Raw genomic sequence first — 12,004 nt, forward strand, 5'->3', positions numbered from 1 at the left:
TTTTTTCTAAATCATAGTAATGTGTAATATATTCCTACATCCGTGGAGAAGTGTTATTTTTTTTTTTTATTAAATTTTACAAGTTATGAATAAAACCAGCTAAAACTAAATAGCTCTCGCTGCTTTGTTAAGGCTAAAAATGAGAGTTTCAGACTTTTGAAGCTCATGGTGTTTGCATGTACAGGAAACGCCTGCAACATAAACTTAGTATATATTATACACATAATTTCACCAGGCTGAATAGTGGTCAGTTCTGATAAGTGCCTTTGTCTTGTAATCAAGAAAGAATCAAAACGGTATGCCACTTCAGATTTTAATTTTTACAATAATCTTTCGCACCTCCAAGTTTCTTATGTTAAATTATGGTGTAATTTTAGTTTCATTTTAATTACAAATTTAATAGATTTTTTCCTGGTACTTACAAGTTACAACTAGCAAGTCATTGTATAAAGATATGAATCTCAATCAAAATTATGTTATTTGTCACTAATACATATTAGCAAGTTTTAACTTTTCTTTACCCCGCGCTTCACGGGGAGTTTAAAGTGATGATGCTTTCCATCAGTTCGTTAATTTGTCCGTCCACTATTTTATCTCGTAACCACTGAATAAAAAATGATTAACTTTTCACAAATTCCCTGATACATGATGCGGTTGTGAACCTCTTTGTTTGTTTTTTTTTTCCTCTCGATGATTTAAGAAATGGCTTGGTGTAAAACATGGACTTATTTGCCATTGGTCGAACAAGACGATTGCATCTTCTTATCCCCTTCTTCAATAAAACCACATTTTTTCTTTTCACAATTATTAATCACATGATGCCATTGTGCAACTTTAATAACATAGACTTTGTCAGCGGGCAACCAAGTCGGAGCACAATATTCTTATCCGTAACTCTTCAAAAACTGCTGGATAAAATTTGATGAACCTCTCGCAATTCTTTTAGCACATGATGCAATTTTGCATCACCAAACCTGTTTTTCTATCCGAATTAGAGAGGTTGGTGTCACCAAGTGAGCATTGCTTTCAGTTTTTCATGTTTTCCTTACTATATCGTCGTTAAATGTTGTTGAGGTTATTAGAAACATTGACTCCAAATTTACACCGATGTTTCAAAGAAAGTCCTGTGTGATTCTCTTAATTTTATAGGATTTTAATCAAGGTTATTATAGAAAGTAATTATAAAGGTATAATGGTCACTTTGTTTTGAATCTCTTCGAAACGGACAACCATAATTTCATTGAAATGATTTCAACTGAATTGACTTATTCAACTAACGTTTGTAAACTTATTTCCTGTTGACTCGATACTGTTCCCGCAAGAATCAATTATTTACTTCCTCCTCAACTTTATAGAGTTAATTACAAGTTCATCATTTCATTGGATTGGTTAAATGATTTGACTTTTGAATATAATCCTTCAAACGGTCGCAGTTTTAGTATTTATCTCTAAACAGTTTATGTATAAACATCACATTACTGTAATTTTCATATTTTGAGATAGGTAAAGGTATATTCAAAAGCTGAAAATGAAAGTCAATGTCGCAGACGACCTTATTGGGACATTATGTTGAAGAATATTTGATCCATTTGCAATACATTAGCTTGGCTAAGAATATACACACATTTATTTTTTTCGATGATGAAATGAAATGAAATGAATATTGGACATGATCTACAATGTATTTTTTTATCACGACAAGGATTTTACGTCCTTTTGATCAAGTTTAAAGCACATTATATTGCAGACCCTATAAATTATATACTTGAATAATATGAAAGTTTTTAAAAAAAAAAAACGAATTGTCATCTTAACTCTTCGAGATTTGGCACTTTACAAGGAAGCTTTTTTCGTCCAAGTACAGATTGAAGAGTATTACTTGTGATGTGTTTTTGTTTCAATTTATCAAACTTGTCAGATCAAAGCATCTTTGTATCAACAACTGGAAATATCGAATTTCATTTGCATTTTATAAAAGATATTGATGCAACATCAGGAAAATAAGAAATGAAATAAGTACAGCCTTATACAAACAATCCATATGTTTGTTCCCTTTGTCTTCTATAGTTACAATAGTATGTAAAGCGCACTACTTCGAATGCTTATTTAGAGAACAAGAAATCAAGAAAAATTCCAGTATTTCTACATAAAACGCGGTATATATCCTATCTAATCCATGTCATTTTGGAGACTGCTTTGATCATTGTCATTGTTGACTTTTGCAAAAATCTTGGTATCATCTGCAAAAAAAAATTTGTTTACGTAAATCGTAAACAGAATAGGCCCTAAAACGCTTCCTTGGCGTATTCCACTGGTAAGAATAATCAATGTCGTGTTCTTTATTTGGGACTACCATTTGTTGCCTCTCATGAAAGAAGATTTAAATCCATTTTAGCAGATTGCCTATTATTCTATAGCCTTTGGGTTCTTCTGACCATTTTTCCATATCCTCTATTTATTGTGTCGGACATAATCACCCTTTCCTGAACCCATGTTGACGCAATCTTCATAATTTGCTTCTTGGTGATCCATAATCTTATCTTTGAATTATTTTTTTCTAGAACTTTACAAATCATTGATGTGAGGCTGATAGGCCGATAGTTTGATGCTTCATGGATAGTGATAATGTTGGCTATTTTACATACTTGTGGTAATTCTTTGTTTTCCATTGATTTGTTGAATAAATGGATTATTTATTGGTTAAAAAAAAACTAGTTGACTGTCTCTTAGTTCAGTTTTGAATGGGTTGTGTCTGAGCTCTGTGGTTTTGAATCTTTTTCCATATTCAGATATTTTTTGTTTTTTTTTTTGTTTTGTTTTTTTGTTTTATTTTTGTTTTTTTGTTTTATTTTTTTTTTGTTTTTTTTGTTTTGTTTTTTTTTCTTATTTTTCTTATTTTTCTTATTTTTGGTTTTTTGTTTTTACTGAACTCATTTTCAAGCTCTTGTTCATAGCGTTGGTTAAAGTTTGGAATTTCTTTGGTTCATTATGTGAATACACGTTGGACAAAATTGTTTAGTATTTCAGCTTTTATTCTATCTTCTGTATTGAGGTTACCGTCTTCGTCAATTTGACGTTGTATGCTATTTTGTATTACTTCGGTCTTGGACTGGACACATTTCCAAAAGACTTTGGCGTCTTTTGTGCTATTTTATCTTTCGTAGAGGGCCTAAGCTTCCCTTACTATTTCTCGAGGTAGCGTTTGCTTTGTTGTATTCTCTCCCGTTTTGTGGACTTCTACAGTATTTTTCCATTTTTTATTTGCACAACGATGCATTTTTTTGCAGGCATTTGATATTTCGTTGGTCATTGACACTTCTCGTTGGCAGTAGTTTCGCCCAATAATCAATAATTTCAAATAATAGATTTGCTTTTGCATGCATTGTAAAACTTGAACATACATTATAGAACGAAACAGAAAAGTAACAAATATAACGGCGTATCACAAATGAAATATATATATGACACAACCCATGTTTGACCTATACTGCAACTCTCTCTCCAAAGAAGAGATTGTGGAAAACCATAAATCTGTGTTATCCTCTTTTGGTCTCTCTACCAAGGACGATGATTGTGATTTACCGTCTATATACTGGATTCCTAAACTTCACAAGAATCCATACAAACAACGTTTCATAGCTGGATCTGTTAAATGTACCACCAAACCTCTCAAAACTTTTAACTTTTATACTCACAACTGTCAAAGAGGGTCTGCAGTCCTACCACAACACTTGTTACTCCCGTAGTGGTATTAATTCAATGTGGATCCTGAAAAATTCGAAAGATCTTTTGGAGACAATCAGTTCAAGACTATTATCTGAATATAATAGCATTAAAACCTATGATTTTTCAACACTGTATACTTCTATTCCCCATACTCAGTTAAAATTCCGACTTAAAAACATTGTACATCGTTGTTTTTCCCAAAAAGATGGTACACCTAGATACAAATGTATAGTTCTTGGTAGAGATTCCTCATACTTTGTAAGAAATTATGCCAAATCATCTTCTAAATATACAGAGGAAGATGTTTACAAAATGCTGGAATTTTTAATTGACAACATATTTGTCCAGTGTGGTGGACGTGTTTTTCATAAACGGTCGGCATTCCTATGGGAACAAATTGTGCTTCTTTACTTGCTGACCTATTCCTTCACTCTTATGAGGCTGACTTTATAGCTGATCTGATCAGAAAGAAAGAATATCGTTTGGCTAGATCCTTCAGTCTCGGTTTCCGCTATATAGATGACGTATTATCTTCAAACAATCCTAATTTCGGGGATTTGATACATCGCATCTACCCAAAAGAACTTGAGATAAAGGATACTACAGACACTGTGAAGTCAGCCTCATATTTTGACCTACACTTAGAAATCGATGGTAGAGGAAAACTATTGACAAAACATTACGACAAACGTGATGACTTTTCAATCAGAATTGTCAACTTTCCTTTCGTATGTGGCAACATCCCTTCGGCTCTGCGTATGGAGTGTTCATATCACAACTCATACGTTATGCCAGAGCTTGCCGAAACTACGCAAACTTTTTGTATCGCGCTAGAACTCTAACAAATAGGCTTCTGAAACAGGGTTATGTTGCTACAAGATTGAAGTCATCACTACAGAAGTTTTATGGTCGTCATCATGAACTCGTGGATTGTTATGGTGTATACATCAGCACCATGAAAACTGATTTATTCAACGGGTCATAGTTTTCCTTTCCTCGTTTGTCTACCCCGGACTTGATTTTTTATGAGCAACTCGGCGGGTGTTTCTAGACAAGCAGAGGACGCTTACCCTACCGGTGCACCTGGTCCTTGCTCCCAGTTTTTAGTGGAGTCCGAGTTGCTCATTTACTTTTGTTACTTTGTATGTATGATTTTAGTTATTTTATGTTTTATGTCTGTTTTCCATGTCTGGTCTTTGTCCCTAGATTACATTCTTTTGATTACCGCTATAACCTTGGTTCCCTTGATTACTCTTTCAAAACTTTACACAAAGAAATATATTTTGTTTTTAAAACCTCAATTACCTCTATATAAAGACCCCCTGCCTATAGTGACCTTTTGAGCAATGAACTTTATTGTCACTATAGGCAGGTTAAACTGTACTTTCTTGCCTCATTTAATATCCCTCAAATATGAGAATAATCTTATTTGCTTTGGGTTGGAAAACTACATAAAAATCCATACAAGCAAAGGAACAAGGCAGGATCATCTACTTGTTCAAAGATTTGAAACAGTTTATTCGCGTAGTGGTATCAGTCATATGTGAATTCTCAAAACCCTTAAAGGTCTCTTAGATAAAATCAATTTCGCTACTTTGCTGAAGTTAATTCAATAACATATTATGACTTTTCAACACTATATACTACCAACCCCACGAAAAATTGAAAACCAGTGTAAAAGAAATAATTCGCTAAACATTTAACTGCAAGAACGCCAATTCTTATAAATGTCTCTTTTTATGTTACACAACAGGACTTGTTTTGTACTGCACAAAAAATAAAAGCTGCTTTACCGAGCACAAAGTGATCAATGTGCTAGAATTTCTTCTGGACAACATTTGAAAGGACATTTCATGTGAAATTTATCAGCATTCCGATGGCTAATAATTGTGCCACTCTTCTAGCCAATCTGTTTCTTTGATCATATTCACAGAGTGAAAAGATAGATCTTTTAGTTTTTACATATCAATATATTGACGATGTTCTCTCCTTTTATAATTTATAATTTAAAGCATGGCTTACGTTAAATTTATTCAACATAACTTGAAATTAAAGACACAGATGCTTCTAAGTCAGTTCTAGGTCACCTTCGTCTCGAATTTAACGATGGTAACCATCACAGTACAAAAATATACGAAAAACAAGTTGATTTTGATTTGAAAATTTTAAGTTCGCTTTGCGTTTTTATACCAGTTGTCCCTGTAAATAGTGTTATTCACGTCTATGTTGCTATCGTAATCGTGAGCTAGTAGCCACTTTTCTGACTTCTATATGTACCCTCGTTGTCTGGGAGTCCTTTTGGGCCAAGATCATAACAAAAACGTCTCATACACTTCATAGAAAATACTTTGTTTCCGATATCTAGATCTTGTTGAGAGATATTTTGTTCCAAACGAAAAGATTGATCATGTAAGATTTTTACTGGTTTTCATCATTTTCATCTGGGACTTAAAGCGTCTTCCCCGCAAAGTTAAAGATAAGTATTTGAATTCACCTGTCTCTTTTGTCTGCGATGCCATTGGTGTCTTCCTCTCAACTAATGCTGGTTGCCCCTAGCCAAAACCGAAAATTTAGGCTTGACACTTTGTTTTTGTGTTGTTTTTTGTTATTCTGTTACATTTACTTGTGTTGAATCCCATTTTACGTTTTAAATGTTGCTATTTTAATTATTGGATACATATATTACCAACTTAGTCCGGTAGCAGATTTCATGCTGCCTGTATATACAGTAATATACCGGAAATGATTAACGTAATAAAAGCGCGATGTACAACCTGCTATAACCCACAATTTTCACTGGAAATGCAGTCTTTATCAACTCTCCGGTTTTATCCTGATTTTGCCATTTGTTGTATGAATTTCATTCCTTTTTATCTATTTCTTTTGACTTTTGCTTAGATTTTATCAGTTCATTTTGTGATCACCCTTCGTCGCATGAGTATGATACTTTTTAACACTTAATCCTGAAATAAAGAAACTGATTGACCATATAAAGGGTACAAACGACAGCAAATCCGTGCACAAATGAATTCCATGAACACTAAATTGTGTTGGAATGGTAGTTGTATAGGTTTCCGATTATCTAACATCAATTTCTTTTTTCTCTATAATTTTGCAGTTTTGATGCCCGTTTGTAAAAGTCTTTAATAATTTGTCCGCATAAAAATGCCGAATTTTTATCACCCTAAATGCGTATCAAATATGACGACATGACAAACAGTCGCTGGGGCTCTGAACATGCATTCCTACTGGTGATTAGATGTAGAAATGTTTTGTGCAACACTTTGGTAATATGATGCTACAATGAACTTGCATTCAATGTGATTGATGTCTGTGTGCAATCAATGATAAGATATAAATGATAAGTTGCGTCGATTCATTAATTACATTCGCGATTCGCACTCTCTTAGACATGTTTCCGTGAAGGAGGAGGGCGGCTTATTCGCGGGAGATTTGCGGTTAGTTATGCATGCAAAGACAAAATAAATCGCATGACCGAAAGTAATTGGTAAGGGTACCCTTAATTTGAATACGCGATGTCATTGAGTGTATCGTTATATTTAAGTTTATTATTTATTGTATTACATATCCTATTTTACCCCATACCTTTATTAGATCCTTTTGTGTTAACTTTGGAATGGTCGATAAGCCTGCATGTACGCTGTCTTGTTTAAAAATGATCATTTGCATGCACTCCTCAATCCCAGTGATATTGGTTCTTCAAAGCAGTCGGACATCTTGAAATATCTGGAAGAAGATACCTTAGAGTGTCTACATCTACGAGTATAGAGGAGTGCAAATTGAAATACATTGACAGCTATTTAAGGTTTTTTTTTTACTTTTCATTATCTTTTTTCTATTTAAATCTGGTATACTCTGATATTTCAAATGGGATGTTTTTGTTAACTTTTATAGTAAACGATTATCTATATTTCTTCATTTCTTAATAGACCCTTTCAGTGAAGGATAGACGATGAGCATGCGTAGAGCATGCTCCATAATTCACTTCCACGAGGATATGTATTTTGTTCTACACACGCCCTTCCTCGGGGAAGTGTATATCGAGTATGCTCATCAACTTAGCACAAAAGGGTTTTAATATATTTTTCTACTGTTATTCTCGCCATTCAAATAAGAATTTCTGTATCTGATTACTTGCTTATTTTACGAGTAGTACTTGTTAAAGTACGTTGTTCATTTCATAGATGTTTCATCCAATTCCAGATAGTTTTATTATCCAATAACAGCTATCTGCTAATTAAAAGTTATATATCAATATGTACAACTGTTTATTATTACTATTTGCTCGACCGAAAATACCCACAAGCAAATTAAACTGTCAATTTCCCCAATAACATCCTAAAAATATCTCAAACGAAATTACCTTCTAGTCCTTACTTACTAATCATATCGATTACCCTCCTTGGGAAGGTCAATTACAACGTTACGCAATTTGTCCAATTACTTGAAAGTTGTCAATTATTTACGATGGGAGATTGTTCTTTGAGATTAAAAATTATCTGCGTACTTTTGATGTTGCTTCCGATGAATAATTACTGTTTTCATTAATTACACACGCACTTTAGAAGGCTCGATCTGTTTTGCGAATTGATTTATAAAACACATTTAAACTGTTGAAGGTTAAACTAGTTTCCTGTGTTCCATCAAAAACAAGCCGAAAATTAGAAACTCCGAATCATAATTATATATAAGGTGATATTAAAAAAATGCACCAATACGGTACAATTGTAAGCGTCATCGTCCACTTAATATAACAATAGGTCGAGTTGCTCTCGACTTCCAAAAACACAAGGCATATCATTTAGTTTATAGATGACAACGTCCTCATAATGGCACTGATTTAAGACTGACAGGAAGCGATCAAAAGTGCTGACCTCTTACATGTTACATGTTACATTGGCGGTCTCGTATACATTTTATATATGGTGATAGCTGTCGGATCGTTAGGTCAATAAGCAGACACTTTGTTTGAAGCGATTTGTAGTGCTTATATAATATATATGTAGTTGAAATTATCAAATAAGGCGAGAAGCACCGTATATTCATACTAATTGATATAAGTTTGATGAACAAAACAAAAAACAGATTTAGACGTAATCATCCTTTAGAATGAGGAGGTAACTTTAAAATAGTATTATCAAATCATCGATTACTTGCTAAACTAGCGAGAAATGTATTATATCTGGGTTATTCGGCAAATGGTAACGCAGTAATTTTGATAATTTCAAGTTATAACATCAAAATTGAAACTAAGGTGAACTTAGAGTTAAGAAGGCCTTAAATTTCAAAGAGAATGGGTTGAGTTGTTAGAAAAGGTTAAATCAGCGTTGTATGCCATGTCGAGATACTAGTTATTACGAATATTGATAGAAGTAAATCAATCGCCATAATAGGGGGAAGGTGAAGGCTTATATATGTTATGTATAAATTGTAGTAAAATTTGTGTGAACTTTTGTACAAATTGCAATTTGTATTTTTAATTTGCACAAATTATAGTTTGTATTTTCAATTTGTACAAATTATTATTTATATTTTCAATTTGTTTTCAATTTGTACAAATTATTATTTGTATTTTCAATTTGTACAAATTTTAATTTGTATGAATACAAATTAAAATAATTTGTATAAAATCAGCCAAAAAATCACTAATAACTTTTACAACTTTCCGTCAATTTCTAATATTTTGAAATGAAAAAAAATCTGAATATGCCAATTTTATCAATAAGGAAGAAAAATGCATTCACACAATTTCACTAAAAATGTCTCAATTCTGTTTTTGAAAAGTATTTATTGCAAAAAGTTGTCAAAGAATAATGCATGACATTTTTGTTTTTGTACTTGCATTTGGAAGTTTTACAATCACCTTTACAGTTGCAAAACAAATAATCCTATCAACCAGTTTTTAAACATTTGCAAACAGTTCCAGGGAAAGACATTTGTATAGAAAAAAAAATCAAAATCGCACCGCTACCAGGGGCGGATTCAGGCGGGGGCGTGGCAGGCGTGCGCCCCTCCCCCCCCAAAAAAAAAAGTTGTCAGGGGTAGATTTAAGCGGTTTTAGGAAAATTTCTCGCTAATTTCACCACAAAAGATATCTACATTGCACCTACTCTAGAAGAATATTTCAAGAATTTAACCCAAAAAAAATTTTTTACCTCGTTCCGCTCGCTGAAATTTTAACTGTGCGCCCCCCCCCCCAACAATCTAACATCCTGGATCCGCTCCAGGCTACAACCTGAATTTAGTTCCTGCTATGATGTAAAATTCATTAATTTCGAGAAGAAGGTGCTTAAAAGTTTTACTTCTAGACAGCTTCAACACTTAATAAAACTCATCCTGTTAACAAACCATTCATACAGTTAAATCCTCAAAACAAAATCTAAATTATAGACTTTTTCTGAGCAACTCGGCAAGTGTTTCTAGAAAAGCCGAGGACACTTACCCTACCGGTACACCTGAGTTGTTGGTGGAGTGCGAGTTGATCATTTACTTTTGTTACTTTGTATGTATTATTTTGGTTATTTAAAGTTCTTTGTTGTGCCTATCTGTTTTCCATGTCTGGTCTTTGTCCCTGGATTACATTCTTTTGATTTCCACTAAAATCTTGGTTCCCTTGATATTTAGAGACACTTGTAAGATTATCAGAAATATCAACACAAAATAAAGTTGTCAAACTTTGCTTTTTATGAATAATATCCTTTAAAAGGAGTTACTATATAATTGACTTGCAGGTCAAAACAAAAAAAAATAAATTGAATAAACAACCAAAAAACAAAAAACAAAACATCAAAATAAGGACATTATTTCGGAACCTTTAGAAGGAATTATGATGGAACTTTGACCTAGTGTATCTTTTGGGCTTTGTCATAGGGATCAGTCCAACAATAATGGTTTCAATATGCTTTACCGTTTCAGTGTATTAAATTTTGAAGCTAAATTACAACGAAAAACATTATTTTGCTTTGGCCATCTAAGTTTAAGCATTAATCATACGGCTTCAAGTTGGTTAGTTCATGATCCTGTCTTTAGAACCATACTATTATGTTTCTTTCCTTTTATCTATTGCGGGTTTCAGGACGGAATCAAAACTAAACAGCAAAACTTGTCACCAACAAATACAGCTAATAAAAAGTAATCAAAAAACGTTGACCAACTGAAGTCTTAAGCAGGTCTCATCAAACTGACGATAGAAGTGTCACATAGATTTTCTTGCACATTTTAAAGTTTGGAGAGATTAAAATAGTTTGAAATCATATACATATATGTTCTAAAGGTTTGCAAGGTTTGGAGAAACATTCTCCAAAGATGTATCTGAATACAAAAATATCAATCATATCTGACCTATGTAGTTACGGGTACTACTAAACTCGTGGACCATTGATACGATACACTGCTTCAGTTTATGATGATAATAAGATTTATATAAATCAAAAAAGTGTATTGAAAATATGATTATTTTGTAATTTTTGAAGATGCAGGAAAAACAATTATCTTTTCAATGAGATTTTCTTGAAATCTTTGCAAAATGTACAGGTTATTTAATTCACAAATAAATATTTCAATTGCATCACAATATTTCACAAATGAATAAATTGCTTCATAATTCATTCACATGTCACAGAATTTAATCAGATGCTTGTCTGCATTCAAAATTAGTGATTTTTCTTGAGATCCCATTTTTGGTATAAAAAATGGTGGCTCTGTAAATCTCCAAATTCAAAGAAATCAGAATAGCGGCTACAGGTATACTCCAGAACAACTGAGGAATATATACTTTATCTGCTGTTGAAACTGGAATAGAAGTGCACATAAAAGGGAAATTTTAAAATCAAAATGCGACGTCTCGTCAATTTGACATATGTTTGTAGTGAGATGACTACTGTCGTGGCATTCGACATTCATATCGTCCGTAATTTATATACATGGAAGTTAGGGAAACAACAAAACTAATACATTTTGTATCACTTACATTGAATGTGATTGCAGTCCATTTATCTTTTTTTTCATGACCACACTTCAAATATCCCGTGCTAATTACTGATTATAGGCTAAAAACCACTAATTCCACTTCCCATAGGCTTCTATGCTAATTTCACAATATTCAATGGCTTCTCTGGACTTTACCTTAACTTTAACCTGCAGAGGACTATATATCAGCATGATTCTACATATGTCAGCTCACAATCCTCACAATGGCATGTGGGGTTAGCAGACTTGCAGTGCAGTACTGGTCACCGGAAGTGAATTGTCTATTAAT

This window comes from Perna viridis, chromosome 6, assembly GCF_037379345.1.
Source record: "Perna viridis isolate PV_CMFRI_1.1 ecotype Kerala chromosome 6, ASM3737934v1, whole genome shotgun sequence".
Classification (NCBI taxonomy): Eukaryota; Metazoa; Mollusca; class Bivalvia; order Mytilida; family Mytilidae; genus Perna; species Perna viridis.